At 40.4% G+C, this 26,496-nt stretch overlaps 1 pseudogene; it reads left to right on the top strand.

The window, feature by feature from the left end:
- Nucleotides 1-26,496, top strand: part of LOC126088271 (trissin receptor-like) — a 196,680-nt pseudogene that overhangs the window by 28,613 nt on the left and 141,571 nt on the right.

Genomic DNA, 26,496 nt, shown 5'->3' with positions numbered 1-26,496 from the left:
ATCTAAACAGTACGATAAAAAGTTTGTATCAGTACACAACTGTCAGTCTAGGTCTCAACGAACAAATGACAGCGGCCCCGCGTAGAACCTCTCGGCCACCCCAGCCGGCACACAGCTAAAGAAGATAACCATAAATTCTGCAAACCAGCTGCAGTTCCCACACTGCTCTAAGAAATCGAGACGAGTGTGATTTTCAGAAAGCAAGAAAGCCGCATTCAGGCATCAGAAATGAAATTCCAGAGACGAGTTAAAGGTTACACAATAGAAGACAGACTAAGGAATCAATATATTACCGAAGCACTAGTTTTTGGTCTATATAATAAAATTGTAGAGTACAGGAGAAGATGGAACGAACACTAGAGTGAATGGAGACTGACAGACTCCCCTTAAAGGCTAGAAAATTGTAAGAGCCAAGGAAGAAGAGATAGAGGAACGCACAGTCAACGATGGGTACCGTAACAGGGATTTTCGCTTAATATCTGAAGAGAAGAAGAAGAGGGGTTTATAAATGTAGAAATAAATCTATCTCAATAATGGAAGTTTATGTTCGCATAACAGATAGATCCCTTATTAGTCTATTTAACGACACACATTACCAGAGACAGCAAAGAGGGACTCAGCAGCGCTGCTTAATGACAGCGACATGCTGCACGAAACTTATTAATAAATGTTAATCAATCCTTCTGTGACTGCTTCAGAGACTGATCAAGACTAATGCGCGTAGCCACTGTGGTAACACAGCCTTACAGAATCACTTTCTATCAGTTTTCCTAGAAAGGCCTGGTGTTCCAGCTTCCGTAAACTTACTTGTCCCATTCGTCTCGAATGCTGGGCCCGCGCCGTGCAGCCTGCCTGCTACGATCTCGCAATGGTGCTAGTCGCGGCTGAAGTTCCGATCCTTCTTATGTTGCTGCTAATACGTTTTTTAAAGCATAGATTAACATAACCTCATAAAATTTACGATTACAGTAGGGTATAAAACAGGATATTTTGTACTTAATTTGGTATCTAACATAGCACTGGAGAGCTAATAACTGTTATTAAGTAATGCATAACCTATACATTATGACTTCCTTCGAATAAGATGTGAAGTTGTTGACTTTAAGACGGTTTAGTAGCAATGTAACACCCCCTCCCTTGTTATCTAGGGTTTTGGTCCTATCTAAAATTGTGAGCGGGTCTAAGGCTTCCATTTAGTCCTTTGTTTACCAGTCTAGTGTGGAAGATAAAGACAGCAGAACGAAGGCCGAAGTTTTAAATTTCACGTTCAAGAAATCGTTCACACAGGATAACTGTGCACACATACTGTCATTTGTCCATCGGACAAAAATGGTTCAAATGGCTCTGAGCACTATGGGACTTAACTGCTGTGGTCATTAGTCCCCTAGAACTTAGAACTACTTAAACCTAACTAACCTAAGGACACCACACACATCCATACCCGAGGCAGGATTCGAACCTGCGACCGTAGCGGTCGCGCGATTCCAGACTGTAGCGCCTAGAACCGCTCGGCCACTCCAGCCGGCTGTCCATCGGACAGACTCCCGTATGAACGACATAGTAATAAACATACCTGGCGTAGAGAAATGTCTGAAAGATTCAAATAAATCACCAGGTCATGGAATCCCAGTTCGGTTTGTAATATTATTGGTATTTCCGTCCTACGAAAGCTTTGAGTACCCTTTGAAAGACATTTGTTTTGTATAATTTACATAACTGTAAAGATGCGCATCTAGCGCGGACGCTAATACATCGACTGCGCAGTCAAAGAAACATTTTAACAGAAGCTGAACTGTCGTTCCGCTTCGATCTAAATAAAAGATGACGGTAGAAAACTTTTGTAGATCTTCAGATTTTAATGTGCTTCTGCTTGTTATGTGAAAACGTAAAGGAGGTCTACTTTAAGTTAAAAAAGTGAGCGGTCTTGCTAGCGTGCAGACAACATTATTAATTAATAAAATTAAGGTAATTCATGTTCGAAACTGTAAATCAGCAAGTTATTGTTATCGGAGGTGTTGAACAGTGCAAGAATTGTCTTCAACGAAAGGAGAAAAGTAGTGACTATAATTTGTGACAAACAAAACGTGAACCGAGGAGACAGCACAGGACAGGCTGAAATCTGATCGCACCATACTGTTACAAAAGTACTTATGTAAGTTATATTGTTTATAAATAAGCCCCAATTTGCTAGTGAGAATTGTTTGAATATATTTAGTGTTTACCAGACTTCTTATTCTGTTCTTTTCCTTTATACTTTTTTATCCGCCATGCCATATTATTTTTATAAATGTCAAACAGCCTTTACTACAGCCTTTACTGCGGCATCCTGGTCGTAGACAGAAGGCCGCTCCTTGTCTTCTATACAATTCATAGCTGCCCCATTTATTAATGATTTCATTTGTAAATGCAATTTTTTTTACTGTTCATTGTGAAAGGTCCCTTAGGTAATTATAAAATTCATACTGATTACGTAAAGAGATCCGGGTTGTTCTTTTCCAAATAATAGAAGTCTTTGCGTAATCAGAAACTAGCCTCCTTCTGACAACGATCAGGAGCCGACCAGAAGACGGACGTCTTCGACCGCGTTCGTGTGTCCTGTGGCAAAGCTGTGCCAAACTGGGAACACGGCATTCTAGTATGAAATACAGATTTAAATTGATAGAACTGAAATATATTTAACGTAAGAAAAATAACATTTTTTTTATCATACTAGATCTGGCGCCCGAACAGGGACCTGATAAAAAATTTTAGTCTGTTCTGTTATTGTTTCATGACATCATCCGGTGGACATCGGGAAGCCGTAAAGGAAGTACTGAACGAAACCGAGGAAGTATCAAAAAAAAAAAAAATTCGAAAAATAACAGCAGTGCGCAAAACGACTGATGTAAGTACGGTTTTCATTACGCATAAAATCTCGCGTCTTCTATTAAAAAAAAACTGATTTCCGGAATTTCTTTCCTTATTGCTTCATTTTATCCTATCGCTGTTATTTCCTTGCAGAGTTGCTTATTTATGTAGTTAGAATTCATTTATGATCATCTCTTCATGCAAAGTTTATTTGTTAGTATTATGAGCATCTCCATTGTTGCTACGGTTAAGAACACAAGATGGATGCCATAATAGCTGGATTAAGTGTCTCGTAGGTGTTTGTCACTTATTTTCAAAGTTAGGTGCCATCTTGTCTTCTACCCGGTATAGCTCTGCAATTGTCAACTACCGCGGTGTGACGTTTGACTATCAGCGCGCGCATCTGAGAGTTGACGATCGGCGTACCGCGAAATATTTCTTTGAGCAGTTACGTCACAAACTTGAAAATAAACATGGCAGATGACAAAGGAAAGCCGACAAACAGTCTGGATGACGGTGATGACACAGTTGTCAAGTCATACCCACTACGTTCGCGAACGGGAACAGGCAGACCCGATTCGCGAATGGAGAGAACGGTAGACGATGATGGTGTGCGTGACGTATCGTCACAGCAATCATCGTCACAGCAAGCGGGAGAAGCGGGAGAAAATTTGATGGTTGAAATGATGAGAATTTTTTTTCAAGAAGGAGAACAGGAGAAACTGGAAAGGGAAGCTTATAAATTACAAGAACAACGTGATAGAGAACAGGAGAAACTGGAAAGGGAAGCTTATAAATTACAATAACAACGTGATAGAGAACAGGAGAAACGGGAAAGGGAAGCTTATAAATTACAAAAACAACGAGATAGACAAGAAAGGGAACAAAAAGAAAGGGAAAAGGAACGGGAGACAGAGCGAAAATGGTTTGACCTGAATACCATGATTGGTACAATGAAAAATAGGTTAGATAATATTGATGCCAACTTAGAGGCAAGAATAAGGACAGTCACGGTGGAATATATCTCGGAATTAAGTAGTAAAGTTAATGAAAGGATAGAAGGTATTCTGCAGAAGGTAGATGCATGTGAGAGCACAGTAGGTAACGTGCACAAAGACATCAAAGTACAAATCGAAAGTTACTAGGCAGTTACAACAGAAGTTTCAAAAAAGTCCGCTGAGGTCGGAGCTAAAGTAAACAAGCTTGCAGACAATGTCGTCACTCTGCAAGGCCAGGTCAATGACCTGACACAGGCGCTATCCGAAATAAACATTGATAAGAGGGTGAATGATGCTGCAGCCAACGTACGTTCCACGATAGGAAAAGAATTTGTAGAATGGGTCGAGACTAAGGAACAGTACATAGAAAACAAGGTTCAACACGACTTAAAAGAAGCCGTAAAGTCAGCCACAGTTGAAGTTTTAGCTGCTCCAGGTACATCAGGAGATACGATTCTCACTGAATTAGGAGAGATTCGTAGAGTTTTTCACCGAGATCTTCCCGAGTGGAAACGACACCTCACTGAGGAAATCGAACAGTTGAAACAACAAGTCAATGATTTTCCTAATGACAATAGAAGTGAGCATTCACACTTGCTTTCTTCAGAACATGAATACAATAATAATCCCGTGTCTCGTGTAGAATTCTCTCCACTTGTACATGGACACAGCAGTAAGAATGCGTTAGTACGCAACCAGAATGATCAAGTAACTCTTGTCGAGCTAATGAAAGAAGAAAGCGTTCTCAAGCACCGCGTGTTCCAGCCTTTTCTGCCAGAGAAACGCAACATCCACCCAATGGTTTTTCTGAAGTCATTTAATGGTGTTTTTCCTGCGAGCTGGGATGACAAGCAACGTATGCGCTTTATAGTAGGTTACATTCAAGGAGAGGGTTCTGTCTGGGGAATAGAAGTAATTGACAGATGTAATAATTACGCTGACTTCGAAAAGCAATTTCTGAACAAATTCTGGAGTTCAGGCATACAACAACGCCTTAGAAAGGAGGTATATAATGCTGAACCGTTTAATACGAGAAGTGCTGGTCTCCGTAGGTACTTCGAGAAATACCTGCGAAAAATACAATATTGGGACACGCCCATTTCCACGAAGGACGTAATTATGATCCTTAAGTCAAAGCTACCGGTATCAATGAGGGAGAAGTTAGTAAATGTCAGTGACGACGACACGGAGGCTTTTCTGTCAGTACTTGACAACCTTGACATGATTCAAGAAGACGTGCGTGCTAGTGCGCGGAGTAATTGTAATCTTGGCCCGCACACTACACAGCCGCACGGTGTAGGCGCAGACTCAGGTATGTCATACCAACCCAACAACAGTAAAGGACACGACGTTCCGTGTGATAATAACAACTACTATCGCCGTAACGGGAAGCAGAAACATAAATTCCAGGATCAGATCAGGTACCACCCCATATATCAGACAACACCACAGCAATACGGTAATTCACCAGTTAATTACAATGATCGCTATCACTACAATAACGATCGCCAAAATAATAATAATTTCCATGGAAAAGGACGTTGGATTAACACCAACAGTCAACAGCAGTATGGTAACCAGCCTAGATTCCAGCACTGTTCTCAAGGGAGAAATCCTCCAGATCCTTCCAAGCAATACAAACAACAGTATGCTCCAAACTTTAGGAATAGTCCTCCACCTTTTACTAACTATCAAAGTCAAAATCATGAACCTCAAAATTCTCGCATCTATTATGCCCGAGCAACCCGCCAACACACACCATCTCGACTGAAATTCCGGCAAATAGCTCGCAACTTAGGTGGAATACGGAAGCAAACTTCGTACCGAGCGTACCGCCCGGTACTTCAAAAGTAATTGTGAGCGAAATTCAATCTAATGAACATGCGGAAAACTAAAAGCACACTTTGACCGGTTTCACACCTTCAGGACTAATCTCCAGGCAAAGGGAAAGCAATGAATGGACTGATCCTATCCCCAAGATAGAAGGTCCAGAAGTCAACCTAGATAATAAGTTAAGACAAGCCCTGATCTCTCTCACAACTCATGAAAATTTAAGAAAAAAGGCATTTGACAAGCATGTAAATAAAGTTCTGTCGTATCACCTGAACGAGCGTGTTCTTCTGAGAACACACTTCAAACCATCTCTCATCTTACGTAAAAATCGTAAGTGTCAACACCTATACGAAGGACCGTTTGTTATAGTCAGGAAGCCACATATTGGTTGTTACGTGTTGGCAGATCCAGTTAGTGGACGAATAAAAGGACTTTACCACCATGTAGACCTAAAGAAGTACCATGAAAAACATTAAAAAATATATCATTTATTATGTTAAGCTGCAACTTGAAACAAGAGTGTGATCTGTTTAGAAAGTATGTGAATCGACAGCATGTACATGTATTCTGCAGGTGACGTAATCATTTGAGTGAGGTGGACACAAAGTAATGATGGAGCTTGAAAGATATGAAGTGATTGAAGAAGGTACTCTACGGATTTGGAAAAAAAGATTTGCTTTAGTTTTAAAGTAGTTTCAAGTTTCTTGAGCAATAAAAGACTGCAGTCGTTGAATTGAGTAAGGGATGTGCCAAAGTGCCACCTGCTGTTTTAGTTTTAAGTTATAGCAAATCTCCTTTTTACCAAGTAGTAAAGGTTTTCTTTAAATCCCTCATTCAGACCAGAATGTCCGTATATGTGAAGTATTAACCTAAGTTAAGCTTTCAAAGGACTGATATTTTAAGTCGCTAGAACCATGTACGATGCAAAACTGATACATTGTAATCTGTAGATTACACCGTGTATAAGCAGCAACATATAGTTAATATACAAAGAAATGAATAGTGGTACTCACAACTGGAGAGCAACTTTAATTTATTTATTACTATGAGTCAACCAGTTAAGAAATTTGCATTTATAATAAGAATTAGGTCCTGTATTGGAGAAACTTAGAGAGACTATTCCTATGTCACGAGTATTATACAGAAACCTTCGATATTAATACACCTAGTTGAGGGCTGAGATAATCTGCTTATATTCTTCTGCTATGTCCGCATGCCGTGATTTTGAGATATATATTTGAAGATGCTTTGGAAGCGGATTTGTGCGACATTTTAATACTGAAGTCAAGTTATGCCACGTGGATGACACTAAAAACGGTGGAGCCGAAGAATGAATTTGCTAAACTGATTATTTCACCTATTATTTATCTTCGTATCTTTCATTTCCTTGCACTATCCTATTGTAGTTTTCTTCTTTAGCATTCTTACCTTTCTACCCTACCCGGTAGGGGAAGAAATTTGGAAATTGGTTCAAAAGACTTGACGTGTGTATGTTGTGTGTATTGACGATCGTGGCTCGTTGGTTAATGCGTATCTGCAGTTACTTATCGAAACGTGATGTAAATCTGATTTGCTGTGAGCAAAAGCATCCTAGGAAATAGGAATAATTTTCCCGATTTCTGTTAGATGAAGTTTTGAACGTGAACTGTTCGGCACGCCAAAGTGGGTATATTTTACTGATTATTGATGTAACCGAAAAAAGGCTGTTATAGAACAATAAGAAAAGGAAAAGAATCAGATTTAAAATACATGTAAAATCTAACGTGCATCAGAAGCACCATTCAGAATAGCAAACACGTTTTTCATTAGGTCTTGGACAGTAATAAAAAAAAACTATGTATGTTTTGTAAATCATCCTTTCATGATAAGTAATTTTAGCATTACCTGTGCTACTCTGTGGTATAGAGACACCTATATGGACACGTATGGATTGCTGCGTGTGACTCAGTGACAAAATGATGGACACGTGTGTAAAATCGTAATTTGACATATGTATGGACACGAAAAACTAGTTATCTCTTGTGTGAATCAAAACTGTAATAAACTTATGGACGCGTGTGATGTTCCGCGTGTGAGGTAGCATTTCAAGTATTCTCACGCTGTAACGACGATACAGTGACTATCAGTCAAAGGATAGACAAGCTATTGTACTCACTGAATAGGTGACAGTAGTCATTTTCATCGATGACTGTTGTTCGTCGCTGGTGCAGTCAATTTACCGTCCAGGTTGACCATGTCGCCTTGACGAGCTGCTCCAGTACCCACGATTCAACAAAATGCACAAATTTAAAAAAAAAAAAAGGGTTGGTAGCCACTGAACTATCTGCCTCGTGCAGGAAGCGGACTGCCAACGCTGTCAAACCGCCAGTTCGTTACCACGTGACTGTGAAGCACTCTGGCAACATTCAATGACTGCTCGCCGGCCCGCACTCAACAATAAGCATTCCTCTCCATAACGGGCGCAAGCGTGCTCAAGATTTGAGATGAAAATGGACATAAAAATAATAAAACGTTGATAAACGACGCACGATTTACTATATTTACATTAAAAGGACCCTAATGATGACTTTTCCTTAACTATGAAAATTGCTACGGCAATATTGCTAAATATATTGCTTAAGAAAGACCTGTACAAGACGAAACGTGTTTTGCTAATATTTGCTAACGAAAGAATATAAAACCTAGACACAAAATATGAATAATATACAATGTATATGTACATAGTCTGTAGTAATTTTTATTGTCTTAAATTCTTACTCTATATTCCCTTAGATTAAGATGCTAGTTAATGAGCAAGTCCTAATACAGATTTTTTTTCCGTATTTTCATGTGCTGAAACATGAATTGGAATGAGATTAAGACAGCCACCAAACTGACTCATTCGTCATTGAACCAGTCATCAACTTTCCTGATTCCCGACATGACCCGATGGATCGTCAAGTCAAGAAATATCACTTCCCCCTTTCACATAGTGAAATTCCCAGTGTTTTTCGACCAGAATGTGAAAAGGTGATCCCCAGTTTTAGTGCAGTGAAAAGTGACAGGTAATGAAAGAATTCCCCTGTGAAAATCATCCGAGTTCATGGGAAATACTCCCAACTACAAAGTGAAGAGTGACGTCGCTACGAGAATGACTGATAAATTTTTATGTTCTGTTCAAAATTGCCGGAAATGCACCAATACTGTAATAGAATTTTTTTCTTATTGTCAATATTTATGTATATTTGTATCTGTATGTGTATTTAATTTCTACTTGTATCTATGTTAGTATTTCAATGTTTCAATTGACTGAATGAGAGTAATTCTTGAGAACCTATGTTAAATCCTTGAACACTTATGATGGCATCATGCCACAACCAAGTTTGTTAATGATCAAGCAACTGTGAGTAGCTTGGACGACTTAGTATGAAACGTATATAATACTATGTGCCTTATGTTATGTTTGTTTTGCTCCCTACAAGGAGAGATCCTTAAATACTTCATTCACTAAGTACGTGAATCCAATAATATTACGACTGCGCGTGAGTCGTAACGATCTTTCAGACTCATTACTCCTCACGCGGGAAGCGATGTAATATTATTGGTATTTCCGTCCTACGAAAGCTTTGAGTACCCTTTGAAAGACATTTGTTTTGTATAATTTACATAACTGTAAAGATGCGCATCTAGCGCGGACGCTAATACATCGATTGCGCAGTCAAAGAAACATTTTAACAGAAGCTGAACTGTCGTTCCGCTTCGATCTAAATAAAAGATGACGGTAGAAAACTTTTGTAGATCTTCAGATTTTAATGTGCTTCCGCTTGTTATGTGAAAACGTAAAGGAGGTCTACTTTAAGTTAACACGTTCACTGCCACTGTAATTGGCCTTGCTTTGCCACGTAACCAATATTTTTCTTAATAGAATCTGAAAATATATTGCTAAAAGTAATATAACATGTATTTAGTTTATAAGTACACAATCAAATTTACTCTCGTGAATCAAAGTTGTTTTGGGGCGCACTAAGGCGTCAGTGGCATATCAGGCCATATTCTGTAGCGGGTGGCCGTGGACGCGCCAATGCGTCTAGTGTATTGTTCCTGGTTAGTGTGACAGTTTAGGTTACTACAATTTCATTTTATATTCATAAATGAAACGAAACATCCTACTGACAAACGACATATTTATTGGACAAAAAATATAGTAGAAACATTCAAATACAAACACAAGATCTCGAAGAAACTTCTGAAATAAAATGTATGTCAAATCTAAGAAAAAAACAATCTAGAGCTTTATCCATTACACTCTCAAACAAATAAAATAAATACAAAGTTTACGAATAGTACCGACACATAACTGTCGAAAAATAAATGAGCAACGAAAGTGCTATCTGCCTTTAGAGGTGGTGAATAACACAACAATTCAAACAATATCCTGCTTTATTTGGGCAATCTAGGCACTCGTAAATCGTGTCTGTTCGTTGTCCACGGCTGGCGCATGATCTGCACTTTTTTCGCGGTGTTTTTGATTTTCCATTTGATTCTCGTTTTACCACAACATGTTGGGGATTTCTGACTGGCCGTTCTACCTGCTTTCGTGGCAATAGTGCTCTTATAATACTGAGTCTAAATTCTTGGAGGGGCATTTTTGTGCCACAATATTTATTGTGTAGGGCATGTGCGTTTGTCAGTATCATTTCCACAACGTGGATAAAAAGTTTCTTGTACCAGCGTATGGTTTTGCGTTCCGAGAGGTAATATGATAACATCTGATCGTGCCGATCAACTCCCGCCATAAATTTATTGTAGTTTACAATGGCCAAGGGCTTAGATTTCTTCTCCTTTCTTTTGGTTTCAACCTCAACCATTTCATTTGTAAATGCATTAGAAATGTAGCAAACCTCCCTCTTATCACGCCACTTACCTATCATAACTCCTTCCGCAAATCTGGCAACGGCTTCACCTTTTCGTAGTTTTGCTTCCTGTATTTCCTTGGGTGTATCCTTCCTATTCGCCCTCAGAGTTCCCGTGCAGTGGGTCTTCTTATCCAGGAGCAGCTTTGCCAATGCGAAGCTGTTATAGTAATTGTCCATGTACACATGGTGACCAGCATTCAACTTTTCATCTAGTAAATGAAGAACAATTTTTTGCGCATGGCCTCTTCCTCCTAAATCGTCCAGCATGCCAGTGTATACCGCGAATTTTAGGACCATTCCAGTGGGAGTTGTCAAAATATATAGCTTTATGCCATATTTGTGCTTTTTGTTTTTGATGTATTGGCGGAAAAGTAATCGTCCACGCCAAAGGATCATTGATTCGTCCAGAGACAGTTCCCGTCCAGGGTAGTAAACTTGGCACATCCTTTCATTGAAAAAATTGATAACGGGACGTATTTTATACAACCTGTCGGATGGTGTTGGTTTGCCCTGTTTTGGATTTTCAGAAAAGTGTAATGCACGTAGTATTAGCAGAAAACGATTTCGTGAAATACTATCGGCAATTCCTTTCACGTTGAATAAAGCGTCCTTTTTCCAATAGTCCTGCAAATTCCTCATCTTTACATTTCCCATGTGCAGGAAAACTCCCAAGAACACTAACAATTCGCCAACAGTCACATCTTTCCAACAGTTTATTCGTGATTGTCCTTTGGTTCCCGCAGAAAGGAATAATTCAATCGCGTTTCGATTTGTTTCTTCTACAACTGTCAATAGAAATTCGTCCGTCAGCAAAAGACGAAAATAATCTAAGGGAGTGTTTTCCGTCGGTTGAATAAGCAGTCCCTCATTTTTTATAAATGGGCAATTTATCATTCCAACTGGCTCTCTTTCCCACGCAACAGTTGTATCAGCTGCGTTATCTCTTGTTACCACTCCTTCTGCCATTTCCCTGTCGCTAGGATTCACAGCCATTTCTACAGTCTCATCTAAAACAAACTCGGCTCCGTCAGACTCTTCACTGGATTCCACGCCGTCCTCCTCACTGGCCAGTTCCGTTTCCGAATCGCTTTCTTCTAATATTCGTAATAATTCCGCATCCGTTAGTTTTTGTACGTTTCTTGTGTCCTGTGTTTTACGTTTCTTAGGTTCTGAAGGGCCCGCCGTGTCACGATTGTCTTCCATTTTCAGTCCCACAACAGAGAAAAACTGTAGGGAAAACACACGAACCGCACCCGCAAAAATTGAAAACAATACGTTCTTAGAGTGCCTGCGCAATGAACCACACCGAATGGCTGTGCCCGACTAAACTGTGGCGCTGAGAAACAGCTGAGTGTCTCGCCGCGCAGGCGCGTCGACGGCATATGCACTAGTATCGGCCGGACGCGCTGGTGCGCCGATGGCAGTGAACGTGTTAAAAACGTGAGCGGTCTTGCTAGCGTGCAGACAACATTATTAATTAATAAAATTAAGGTAATTCATGTTCGAAACTGTAAATCAGCAAGTTATTGTTATCGGAGGTGTTGAACAGTGCAAGAATTGTCTTCAACGAAAGGAGAAAAGTAGTGACTATAATTTGTGACAAACAAAACGTGAACCGAGGAGACAGCACAGGACAGGCTGAAATCTGATCGCACCATACTGTTACAAAAGTACTTATGTAAGTTATATTGTTTATAAATAAGCCCCAATTTGCTAGTGAGAATTGTTTGAATATATTTAGTGTTTACCAGACTTCTTATTCTGTTCTTTTCCTTTATACTTTTTTATCCGCCATGCCATATTATTTTTATAAATGTCAAACAGCCTTTACTACAGCAGAGAATACTGCGGCATCCTGGTCGTAGACAGAAGGCCGCTCCTTGTCTTCTATACAATTCATAGCTGCCCCATTTATTAATGATTTCATTTGTAAATGCAATTTTTTTTACTGTTCAGTGTGAAAGGTCCCTTAGGTAATTATAAAATTCATACTGATTACGTAAAGAGATCCGGGTTGTTCTTTTCCAAATAATAGAAGTCTTTGCGTAATCAGAAACTAGCCTCCTTCTGACAACGATCAGGAGCCGACCAGAAGACGGACGTCTTCGACCGCGTTCGTGTGTCCTGTGGCAAAGCTGTGCCAAACTGGGAACACGGCATTCTAGTATGAAATAAAGATTTAAATTGATAGAATTGAAATATATTTAACGTAAGAAAAATAATATTTTTTTTATCATACTAGAGGTTTTAGGAAGAGTGATGTACGACAGTGGCCCCTTACCTAGCCTGCATTTGTCGTAAATGTCTCGCCAGCACAAAGTCCCAAGTCGCTGGAAAAACGTGCAGATGTCTCCAGTTTACAAGAAAGGTAAAAGAACGGACCCGCAAAATTACGGATCAATATCCTAAAATCTAGTTTACTGCAGAACCCTTGTACATATCCTGAGTTGGAATATAATAAACTATCTTTAGACTGAGAAGCTTATGTCTAAGAATCAGCATGGTTGTAGAAAGCATCCTTCGAGCGAAATTCCGCTTGCCGTTCTCTCATATAATATACTACGAACTACGGATGAAGGCAACAGGCAGATGCCATATTTCTACATTTCCGGACGGTGTTTGACACGGTGACCCACTGCAGGCTGTTAACTAAGGTACAAGCGTATGGAATAAGTTCACAGATATGCGAATGGCTCGAAGACTCGACGTCGAGTGATCGCCAGAGACAAGAGTATCGTCAGGAGCGCACCAGGGTACTGTGATAGGACCGCTGTTGTTCTCTGTATACATAAATGATTTGGCGGACAGTGTGGGCAGCAATCTACGGTTGTTGTACGGTAAGGTGTCGAAGTTGAGTGAGTGTAGAAAGATACAGCACGATTTAGACAAAACTTCTAGTTGGTGTGACGAATGGCAGCTAGCTCTAAGGGTGGAAAAATCTAAGTTAATGTGGAAGACTAGGAAGAACCGTCATGTAACCTTCCGATACAGTATTACTAGTGTCCTGCTTGACACAGTCAAGTCATTTAAATGTATGGGTATAACGGGACAAAGAGATATGAAATGGAACGATCATGAGAACTGCACAGGAATGGCGAATGTTTACTTCCGTTTATTGGGAGAATTTAAGAAAAGAGTGGCTCACCTGTAAAGGAGAACCGCATATAGGACGCTGGTGTGGTCTACTCCTGAGAACTGCTCGAGTGACTGGAATCTATACCAGGTCGGATTGAAAGAAGACATTGAAGCAGTTCAGAAGCGGGCTACTAGATCTGTTGCTGATTGTTTCGACCAACACGTAATTCTTAAGGAGATGCTTCGGGAAGTTAAATGGGAATCCCTAGAGGGAAGGTGACGTTCTTTTCGAGAGACACTATTGAGAAAATGTAGAGAACTGGCATTTGAAACTGACTTCCGATCAATTCTACTGGCACCAACATAGATTGGGCGAAAGGACCACGAAGATAAGATACGAAAAATTAGGGCTTACAAGAAGGAATATATACAGTCTTTTTTCCCTCACTCTATTTGGTGCTGGAAGAGGAAAGGAAATGACTAGAAGTGATACAGGGTACCCTCCGCCACGCACCGGTGGCTTGCGTAATATATATATAGACGTAGAGGTAGATATTTCAATAGAGTAATTTGGTCCAGCTCTAGTGAACAGATCGATAAAATTCTACTTTAAAATACTTTCTGTTTTAAACTAGAGTGAAACTCATGCCTCGGAGTTGCTGGCAAATTGCAAATATCTTCTGAAACACCAAAGAATACTTAGGAGAGAAACCTTGCACGCGGCGTGAAACGACCTTCATCGACAAAATTCTCCAGTTATATTCTCTGAATACTTTTCCGTAGTCTCCGTTGGCTCCTTAGGAGCAGTCGCCAAAACATACATCGCAAACACTAATGCGACAACTTTCAGACGCAATTGCAAAAGTACTGATTCCGTAACAAGTGTAGAACTCTTCCAGTACAGGTACTCTTCAAAATGTCGCACCACCTTCATCACGATAGAGTATATAGCGATATACCGTCGACTGTCTTACAAGCTGAAATACTGTAATGTGATTGCCATCGCTCCGAAAACAGCTCGCTATAGCTTCGTCATGAAGTACTTCCACGGCACTCACTGAAACCTTTCACTATTTATTAAAAAATGCCTTACATCACTGTTAACGTACAACTAACGCTTCCAGGGCAAAAATCCAGACAGAAAAGAGCAATATTCAACTCAAGTTTGGGGGCGAAGAATGCAATGGGCAGTACTCTTGTCAGCAGCAAGAACCGTGACGGAGAGTTTCCTTCCCGTGTTGTACAAATATTTTTAGTGCAAACAGTACAAATATAAAGATAAATGGTAGCAAGAATTCACATGAAATGCAATTTCTCTGTAACGAGCCACCAATGACCATGGATCACTTATGTTAATGCATCCTTGTATGGCCTTTTAATCTTTGTAGTGGTTTCCAGGCTCGCTCATTGCATTTGTTTTATGTATGATTTTGTATCTTCCTTCTATTGATCGTTTTGTATACATCTGATTCATCAGATAATTAGTAGCTGATATACAGCAAAGATGTTAACAAATTTTCATATAAATAACGGTCATGTCACAATGCTGGATGACTCATTAGCTGTGGTCTGTCTGGCAGCATTAGGGCCCCAAGAAAGCAAAGAATATTACTGCCCTTTGCATTCGTAATGAAGTGGGCGGATCGTTGCACCGTGTTTGCTAATATGATTCATGTGTTACACATTCCATGTCCTGTAGAAGTGAGCTGTTCGGGTCACATAGTGCAAAATGAAAGTAAATTTCTCTGGCTGTGCTGGTAAACGACATGCTCCTAGCGACTGCAATATTTGTTGATAAAAAGTTGATTAAATTCCGCGCATGTCTGCAATTACCGCGTCCTAATTGGATAAAAAGCAATCTTGTTTACTAGTCGGGAAGAACGGGTATAAATGATCCAGATGCAAATGAGAATTAAAAACACGACTAAGGGAAAAAGCGACGTTCGAACCTTGTATGAAAGTCCTTCAATATTTCCCAAAGACTGTAATCAAGATTAATATCACACAGTGCTATACTTCCGTGCAGTGTAAATTAGTTCATTTGAACTAGATGGTGTCAACAGTGTGATACACAGTGCTAGAGTTTAAGCTATTCCCACGTAAGCCAGTGAAGCCATTCAAATTATTTACTGTACACAGAAGTATCGTTAAAGGAAGAAACTGGTTATAAGCTCACGTGCTGACAGTAATTTTCCTTGGTGAGAGATCAGCTTTCTGATCAGACGTAATTCATCATCATCATCAACAACGATTTATGTTCTGTTGGATCTCAAAAATTGTCTCCCCACTTCTTCTGATTTTCCTCTGTTTACTTTCTCTATGGCTTTGTAATTACACATTAATTGTATACATTTGCTGTCGGGCATTCCTCAACAAGAATTGACCAATTTATCTTATGTTCTTCACCGTCTTCCAGTAAACCATTAAATCTAATACATTATTTCTTCATTTCGGATACGATCAGCTTTTGTTTATTCTAAAGTCGAACGGAGATCTTATTTCTGCCTAAACTAGCTGCGTGTGTGCTGTCGTGGGACCCTTAACTGATGCGCAAGATAGGGGGCAGAGTCACGATGCTTGTATTGAATTTGCGCAAGGTGTGTAACGCAATCTTAAAGTGGCCCCGATATAGATCCTACGTTGGGTGACTAGCTTCTCACATAACTTACTCGTTAGATAAATTGTTCAAAGTTCCCCTCTTGAAAGTTCTCCTCCAGAAAGAATGATGGGAAATCTTTGTGCTGAATGTGACAATGTAACAGAGCATATGCCGTCCTAAAAGTTAGAACTACGTTTAATTTCTCTAAATGGGATACAAAACTGATCATGAGTTTGTACGGGAACAATCAGGTATATGAACATAAACCAAACATGTTAATAGTCCTCATCTGATAGAGACTTTGGTAGGAACCTAGTACGAACGACACTGCATGGAATCTAGTGTACGTCTCTACAACGAGAATGGGGAGGAAGAGAACAAATGAAATCTATAACATTGATAAATAAGTGGGTAATCAGATGCAGTATGTAATCCATAAGACCTTCTGTAGTATTATCGACAACAGGATAGCACCATATGCAAAAGATATTCTGGGGAGAGCATCAGTGTGGATTCGGCCTAATAGGTCAACAACAGATCATATATTTGTGTTGAGGCAAATACATGAAAAGGCACATGAGGATAACACTGAGTTTCGTAACTTCTACGTAGACTTTAATCAGGCCTTTGATAGTATCGATAGAACACAAATGCTAAATGATATGCTGTTGCCTGGTGTAGCATCTCACTTGTTCAAGCAACATTGGCTGGTTGCAAGGCTGTAGTATTAGTGGATGGAGAACTGAGCAATTGGTTTATTAGTAAATAAGTAAGACAATGAGACGAACTCTCTAAAATGCTTTTTAATCTGACTCTTGAAGCAGCCATGCGAAAGCTTCAGACATCTGTTTACACAGGCACAAAGTCGACTGAGATAAGCGCATACGCCGAAGAAGTAGGAATTATTAGTAAAAGAAGGGTGTCACTAGAGAGGACAATATGTGAGCTGAAAGAAGCCACAGGACCTGGAGGCCTTTCTATAAATAAAACAAAGACTAAGTAACTGAAAATAATAACTTGGACAGATAATCAGCAGAGGGTTTCAATTTTGGACATGTGCAGAACTTTGACTATTTGGGCTCTAATATTAGCAGCACAAATTCCATGCCAGCTGAAATGAAACTGCGAACCCTAAGTGGTAATAGATGCTTGCACACGTTTAATAAACTGTTATCCTCTAGGTTATTAAATAGGCAGCTGAATCTGCAATTATATAAGGTCATGGCAGGCCAATTGTAACCTACAGATGCGAAATATGGACAGTAACGTGTGTTGATGAGCAGCAGCTCAGGATATTTGAACGTAGAGTGATGCGGAAGATCTATGGGGCACTTCAGGATAATAATGGTTTCTGGAGATCTAGGACGAATACTGAGCTGGACCGCCTAATGCAAGGAGCTAACATCGTAAGAATTATAAAAGTAGAGGAACAGAATGGCTTGGACATGATCTCAGGATGGATACTGGAAGAATAACTAAAAATATTTTTGAGTGGAGGCCAACCGGAAGGAGACAGAGAGGAAGGCCACGAAAACGGTGGATAGTTGATGTGGAAGAAGATATAAAACCTCTCGGGGTCCGAGGATGGCGGAGAACCGCGCTGGAGAGGGCAGAATGGAGGAAACTTGTTGATGAGGCTAAAACCCACACAGGGTTGCAATGCCGTGAGGAGAAGAAGAAGAAGAAGAAGAAGAAGAAGAAGAAAAATCGGATACAGCAACAATATATCACCTAAGGGGAAAAAAGATTGTGGTTCTACGGATGCATCCGATGAAAAACAATTTGAATTTTGGGTGGGTGAAAAATCAGGCCGGATCTGTGTACATTACCGACAGTAGGGCGCAAGGGAGCGTGCTGACGACGCCTGGTACTCGTTGTCCGCTTCGCTGTATAGAAGTGGGCTCCGCCTTGGAGACCTACCGAAGCGCGAGAGGGTACGAGTTTTGAGTTTTGTGGCCAGAGGAGTTTAAGGGCAGCATTTATGGGCCTCGGATGCTGCATTTGGTGATACTATTATCATGGCATAGTTTTTTTGGCCGTGTAAAAATATAATTTTGACGCCAAGAAGATCTGTAAAAGGGAGAGGTCAACAGTCATGCAATGACTGCATGGCCCCCATGTTAACAAGGACTGCAAATTACGCCACCAGTGGGACCAGCCTTCCACAAATTTATTTATATTTGGCACTCTGTAAATGGACCAGGTATTTGTGAAATTTATTTTAATAATGAGAACCACAATGATCCGCTACTGATAGAGGGGTGTTAACCACACCACTGCTCAGCCCAGACTCCTCACCCGTCACAAACGACGAGTTGCCACTTCTCCGTCAACCACATCTTTTCTACTCGGCCAGGCTACTTCCATAGCTGCGGGGCCTCCCGACGCCTTTCACATTCAACCCTACGTTCAATAACTATGGACCAAATTATTTACAGTACATTATATAGCAATCATTCCGTGACTTTCACAGATCAAAAACCTGGACAAGAATCCTATCCTAGTGAATTTAATTCCTAGTGTCCTAATTTATTATGTAAAGACTTATTCGCCAGCTGTAAAAACAGTTGTGATTGCTTTCTAATGTGTGGAGTTATAGCGTTTAAAGTACAGTTTTATAGTTTGAGAAATACTCCACTTCCAGTGCATTTTTAAATCAGTCTGCAGTCATTTTCTGAAATAATTTTCCTTACTTGAAAAGCCGTCTGAAAATAGTAAAGTTGCTAATTAAAAGAACAACAATAATGATTTGAAGTGAAAAAGATTGTTAATTGTTGCATTTATGAACTCAGATCAGAAGTACAAAGTCTTATAAGTGTTCGTTTCATGAGAAAGTGTTTTAACTTGAATTTAATGTTGTGCTGGCATTTGCACAGCTAATTATATTTTGAGTAGGTTAAAAGACTGTTTATCAAAGGACATTTATTATTCAAAAAGTTATAGTTTGTTGTGCTTTACTTAATTGATAATTAATAATGAGAATCCTTAACATTTCTCATACATACTTGTGTAGTTTTGTTAATGAGAATTATTTTTCAAACCACGAAAGTTTAAGGGCCCTCATGTGCTAGCCTATAGAGTTAATGAAGCAAAGCAAAGGTTGTTTCAGAGCCAGTGTACTTAGATTTGCATTCTATTTAATTGCTTCATACAAAGCTTAAGAAAGATATACTTACTGTGTTAGCTATATTATGCAAATTGGTTAATGCACAGGCATAGAGACCTTGTACTAAGCATCGATGATCATTAATAGAATGTATGATCATTAATAGAACCCTTTATTTAAGTCAAAATTACTTTATGCTATTCCCTGTTTAGTACTGCTATTAGTTTCATGTATCTTGGTGGCTGGGTCTATAAACTGCTGTATCTAGTTCATTTAAGGTACGTGTTGTTGAGAGGCATACGTTACCGTTTGCTATCTCATTGGTGTTTTGTGTGTCTGACTTTCAAGATAGTAGTGCACTTATCTGCAAAGTTAGGTTACTGAGTTTTAGTGTGAACGGGTGTAAAGAAAGAGTTTAGTGTGTGTCAAGGAAGGTTAGGTTAATCTTAGCACTCCCTTTGGCTTTATTATATTGCTTCACACAAGAATGCCTAATTAGGCTGGCGACGGATACTAATACGTAATATTACAAGTTACTTTTGTGCTGGGAGAACGTCTGTTCCTGACCCACATGTTTACTGTTGGTTGTACTCTGCTGGAGTGTTCCGGAAACGAATCCCAATCTGATTGTTCTGTTCCCATTAGGTTATCTCTTGGTCACAACATTCTCACAAATTCATCTCAGAGGTTTAACGTTAGCATCGATTGCCATTTAAGGCGGTCGGTGTCACTGTTACAATGGGACCTGGATAAGTTGAAAGAACCAGAGGTTCTTCAGAGCTGTAGAGGGAGCATAAGCCGACGGTTGATGAAGGGAATATAGTAGAAGTAGAGTGGGAAGCTTTAAGAGATGAAATAGTGAAGGCAGCAGCGGAACAATGGATACAAAGACAATACATAGTAAGAATCCTCGGATAACACAAGAGGTATTGAATTTAGCTGATGAAAGGAGAAAATATAAAAATGTAGTAAATGAAGCAGGTGAAAAGGAAAGCAACAGTCTCAAAAATGAGATCGACAGGAAGTGAAAAATGGCTAAGCAGGAATGGCTAGAGGACAAATGTACGGACGTAGAGGCATATGTCACTAGTGTAAGATAGACACTGCCTACAGGAAAAATAAAGAGACTTTTGGAGAAAGGAGAACTACGTGTATGAATATTAAGAGCTCAACTGGAAAACCTATATTAAGCAAAGAAGTGTAAGCAGAAAGCTGTAATGAGTATGTAGAGAGTCTATACAAGGGAGATGTATTTGAGGGCAACCATCACCTCTTCTTACCGTCTGAAATCGGGACTCTTCTGACCGGGCCACGTTTTCCCTATGACCCATCCAGGACCCAACTGATATGCTCAGGACCCCAGGAGAGGCGCTGCAGGCGATGTCGTGCTGGCAGCAAAGGCCCTCGCGCTGGTCGTCTGCTCCCATAGCCCATTAACGCCAAATTTCGCCGCACTGTCGTAACGGATATGATCGTCCAACGCCCCACATTGATTTCTACGGTTACTTCCCGGAGTGTTGCTTGTCTGTTAGTACTGACTAAGCGAACGCCACTGCTCTCGGTCGTTAAATGAAGGCCGTCGACCATTATGTTATCCTTGGTGAGAGTTAATCCCTGAAATATGGTGACCTCGGCATACTCTTGTCACTGTGGATCTAGGAATATTGAACTTCCTAAAGATTTCCGAACTGGAATGTCCCACGCGTCTTGCTTCAATTACCATTCAGAGTTCAAAGTCTGCTAATTCCTGTCGTCCAACCATAATCACGCTGGAAACATTCAGTCACCCGAATACAGACGACAACTCCCCCAATGCATTGCCTTTTTATGCAGTGGCCGGCCGGAGTGGCCGTGCGGTTCTAGGCGCTACAGTCTGGAACCGAGCGACCGCTACGGTCGCAGGTTCGATCCTGCCTCGGGCATGGATGTGTGTGATGTCCTTAGGTTAGTTACGTTTAATTAGTTCTACGTTCTAGGCGACTGATGACCTCAGAAGTTAAGTCACATAGTGCTCAGAGCCATTTGAACCATTTATGCAGTGTATACACGATACTACCGTCGTTTCTGTCTGTGCGTATCGCTTTCCCATGACTTCTGTCACCTCAGTGTACAGCGAACATGTGCAATAAACGAAAACTTTGCACAAGTGCCAACTATGAAGAACGAAACGTAATGAGGAGAAATACTATCATTACACTGTTTCACTCTTTTCTCTTACAGTTAAGTTGCTATGAATAAACACTAGACTGTCGGTATTGTGTGAATGTAATAGAGACCGACTCGAGTTGCGAATGAAGAGCGGCAAAACTAAAACTTCTTTCAGGAACCAAACTGGATGGTCTTCCACACAATATTCTTCTGACTCTCTTCAGAAGTGTCGGATAATTCTACTCGTTCCGGTTCCAGTAAGAATAAATATCTTATGCTGTTGTACAGTTTTTATTTAAATACCAGTCCATTTCGTCTTTTGGAGTAGCACTACCACTGACATCTGTTCGCAAAGCAGACTTCCTGAATTTTGCTAGTAGTAGAATCTGATAAAACAATTTTCTCTTACTGTCTCGTATACGGGTCTTTCAAACCGTAATGCGTTTTACCTGTTTGTAAAAAGACCTTTAGAACGGAGTAGAAACAAAAAGAAAATTAACTGATTGAGAGTTACAAGAGAAATTAACAAAAAGTTAACTAGTGAATTGAAGGAAAGCTGAAACTGAAATGACGCAGCTAGATATTTAAATGAATTGTCAAAAAGTTCATCTTTCGAGGCGTAGCTATTTTGCGCATAAAAAGTTACACTGGCGTGATAATTAACTGTCAATAAAAAACTGAAGTAAAAAGTAATTTAGAAAATAAGGTCAGATGTTTTGAGGACTGATTTGTCTAAATGTAAGAAATACACTAGTGGCCATTAAAATTGCTACACCACGAGAATGACGTGCTACAGGCGCGAAATTTAACCGACACGAAGAAGATGCTGTGGTATGTAAATTATTAGCTTTTCAGAGCATTCACACAAGGTTGGAGCTGGTGGCGTCACCTACAACGTGCTGACTTGAAGAAAGTTTCCAACCGATTTCTCATACACAAACATCAGTTGACCGGCGTTGCCTGGTGAAAGGTTGTTGTGATGCCTCGTGTAAGGAGGAGAAATACGTACCATCACCGCGTACCGACTTTGATACAGGTCGGATTGTAGCCTATCGCGATTGCGGTTTATCGTATAGCGACATTGCTGCTCGCGTTGGTCGAGATCCAATGACTCTTAGCAGAATATGGAATCGGTGGGTTCAGGAGGGTAATACGGAACGCCATGCTGCATCCCAACGGCCTCGTATAACTAGCAGTCGAGATGACAGGCATCTTATCCGCAAGGCTGTAACGGATCGTGCAAGCACGTCTCGATTCCTGAGTCAACAGATGGGGACGTTTGCAAAACAACAACCATCTGCAAGAACAGTTCGACGACGTTTGCAGCAGCATGGACTATCAGCTCGGAGACCATGGCTACGGTTACCCTTGACGCTGCATCACACACAGGAGCGCTTGCGGTGGTGTACTCAACGACGAACCTGGGTGCACGAATGGAAAAACGTCATTTTTTCGGAGGAATCCAGTTTCTGTTTACAGCATCATGATGGTCGCATACGTGTTTGGCGACATCGCGGTGAACGCACATGTTGCAGGTCATGTACGGGCCTTTCTCAATACAGAAAACGTTCGACTACTGCCCTGGCCAGCACATTCTCCAGATCTCTCACCAATTGAAAACATCTGGTCAATGGTGTCCGAGCAACTGGCTCGTCACAATACGCCAGTCACTACTCTTGATGAACTGTGGTATCGTGCTGAAGCTGCATGGGCAGCTGTACCTGTACACGCCATCCAAGCTCTGTTTGACTCAATGCCCAGGTGTATCAAGGCCGTTATTACGGCCAGAGGTGGTTGTTCTGGGTACTGATCTCTCAGGATCTATGCACCCAAATTGCGCGAAAATTAAATCACATGTCAGTTCTAGTATAATATATTTGTCCGATGAATCTGCTTTTCTTCTTGATGTAGCAATTTTAATGGCCAGTAGTTTAAAATAGATTAGAAAAACATTTCACGCGCCCTTGAACGAATGTCGAAATCATGTACACAAATTAGATGCCGATTGAAAATTTGAAGACCTGTGCTTAACATAGACTCTTAAAATTTTAAAGAATGGCTCTGAGCACTATAGGACATAACTGCTGAGGTCATCAGTCCCCTAGAACTTAGAACTACTTAAACATAACTAACCTAAGGACATCACACACATCCATCCCCGACGCAGGATTCGAACCTGCGACCGTTGCGGTTGCGCGGTTGCAGACTGAAGCGCCTAGAACCGCTCAGCCACCCTGGCTGGCTTTTAAAGAATATATGAGGATATTTCTCTGGTGTATAAAGTGGACTATTCAGTCTCATTTGCCGTACATGTTACCGAGCGTAATGCAAAGGCGCGTCAAATTTGTCTCTGATCTATTTTATTTCTTACTTTCAGATAAATCAGTTCACAAAACATATGAGCGTTTGTTTTTTCAAAGTCTTTTTATTAATAAATCGTTTGTCAAATCAGGGCTAAAGCGAGTCTTGCTGTGAAAATGCCTTTGAAAACAAAAACAAATATTCTGTTCTTCAAGATATTTGAAATATTTCATGGTGTCTTAGCACTCTGACAAGTTCGGTCAGCTACAACCAAGCGATGCGGTAAAGCATAGCTACATACTCTCTTCACTCTATCTGTGATAACAAAAAGTGGGAAAGTTGAGGATAAAATAAACTAACCGATACGCTACTCTGCACCAACAGAGCAAACTGGTGGCAGATATTGAATGCTTCATAGCATAAAAACTAGTATCCCTGTACCACGGGTCAAAGCTGATAACTTTCGTTGAACATAAATTTTCAGTTTCCGCATGATCGAATTTATCTTGAATGTGTATGTAGAAAATGATTCACTCATTGCAAGTATGGCTGCTAAATATTAACTGCAATGTTAAGCAAGATTCGTGAAAGGTACGCAAGGAAAGGTTGTGGAAGGCATGTACGATCCGCTACGCTGGAGAATTTTATATGGTACAACAGTGGTGTAGATATTTCAAAGCTGTAAAGACTAGTTTATATCTATTTCAGGCTCATTATAGAAATACAGGGAGTGTCAAAAAGAATCATCCGATTTTGCCAGTCTATATTTCTGAAAATAATAAACATATAAACTCAAAAAGCTTCTTTCGTACCTTTCAATAGGTGTTCAGTATGCCTCTCTTGAGATGCGCGGCATTTGTCAATGTGGTATTCAAGTTGTTCACACACTGCAGCGAGCACGTCTTGAGTTGCAGCTACCACTGCTGCTGTTATGCGATGCCTCAGTTCGTTCATCGCTGTTGGTAACCGAGGCACTTAAACAGAGTTTCTTATAAACCCCCACAAGAAAAGTTCCCGAACAGGCAGGTCTGGCGACCTTAGAGGCCAGTAATGTGGGGCTGAATCACAATTCAAAAATACCCGCACTTCCAGATACCAATGTGGCGTTTCCCCATCCTGTTGGTAAATAAAGTCGTTCGACTCAGTCTCCAACTGCGGGAAAAGAAAGTTCTCATGCATATCGAGACATGTGCTTCCTGTAGCTGTGTTAGTGGCAAAGAAGAATTAACCATACACCTTTTTCCGTGGAACTGCGCAGAACACATCAAATTCTGAGGAGCCCCTGTCATGTTGTACAATTTCAAGTCGTTGTTCCGTAGCCATATTCTCACATTATGACGGTTCTTCTTTCATTTAAATGGAATGTTGCCTCGCCACCAAACATTAAGCGTGGAAGAAAGCTGTCATCCTCCATATTCTCAAGAACTCCACACGTTGTTGTTGGTCACCTTCACGAAGAGCTTGCAGTAGATGAACTTTGCATCATTTCGTGTGTAAACGTCGATGCAACACGCCAGACGGACATCGGGGGCAAGTTCAGCTGCTCAGCTGCACGGCGGACGGATTTCTGCGAACTCCCTGTGAAACTATGGCAGATGCGTCGACGTCTTTGTCAGATACTCCGCGACGGCCCGGCGATTTGCCTTTACACAAACAACCTGTTTCTCGGAATTGTTCATGCCATCGTCTAATGCTTTCTGCTTGTACAAGTATCCACACCAAATCTGGTACGGGAGTCACGCTGAACAGTTATTACTGACCCGCACTGCGCAAAACGTAGAGCACAAAATGCTTTCTGTTGTCCCGACACCATTTTTACTACAACTCAAGTGGGCGCACACTGTTGCTGCCTAACGGGAACCATGTAGAACTCGAAAGTTTGCTCTTATCAACAATGCGTTTTTCACGCACATATCTCAAATAACGTAATAGTTACGATTTTTTTAAAAAACGGATGATTCTTTTTGATACGTCCTTTTGATACACTGAACATACCATCTAGAAATATATGCCTTGTCTCTTTGACTTCAACCGAGGTAGGACACGCTGATTTAGTGTCGTGTTGAAACAATGTTCAAATTACATTGAGCTCATTCTTATTCAGATTTTCAGTGGTTCTCCTTAATCACTTTAGAAGAAAAGTAAGGTTTTCATCCAAAAAGATCATAACCTGTATACCAGTCTAACCTCAGCCAAATCAATTTGTATTTTACTCCGATTAACTTCGTCGTCGACAGAATGTTTTGCTCTAAGATTAGTTGTCTGTCTTCCTAGAGACAGCATACATTCCCTCACCGATAAAAAGCAAACAAGAAACGACTACAACTGCAGAAGGGCATGTGAGCATGTAGGTAACATTCCTGCTGAACTGCCATATAGACAGAACAATATACAGCAAGGGTAATAAACATGCTGTTGTAATTGGTCGAGATTGTGAGGGTACTCTAACGATACATTTTGTCAATAAAAAATGTTATTACGCTATTGAATACAGTTGGAGCGGAATACCTCGCATTACTATTTTTAGTAGTCGAAAGTTTTTCAAAACATTGTTCATGAACGTTTGGGAAAATTTGAGATGAGAAATTGCTCAGAGGAGAATGTATGTCACCTCACACATTATTATATTAAGACCGTTTAATGTTTTTTTTCTCAAATCAATGCAGTTACAATACCAAAATGAAATCTATAATT

The sequence above is a fragment of the Schistocerca cancellata genome, chromosome 6 (genome assembly GCF_023864275.1).
Source record: "Schistocerca cancellata isolate TAMUIC-IGC-003103 chromosome 6, iqSchCanc2.1, whole genome shotgun sequence".
Lineage (NCBI taxonomy): Eukaryota > Metazoa > Arthropoda > Insecta > Orthoptera > Acrididae > Schistocerca > Schistocerca cancellata.
Note: the sequence above shows the minus strand (reverse complement) of the source record. Positions and strands in the feature narration are given on the sequence as shown.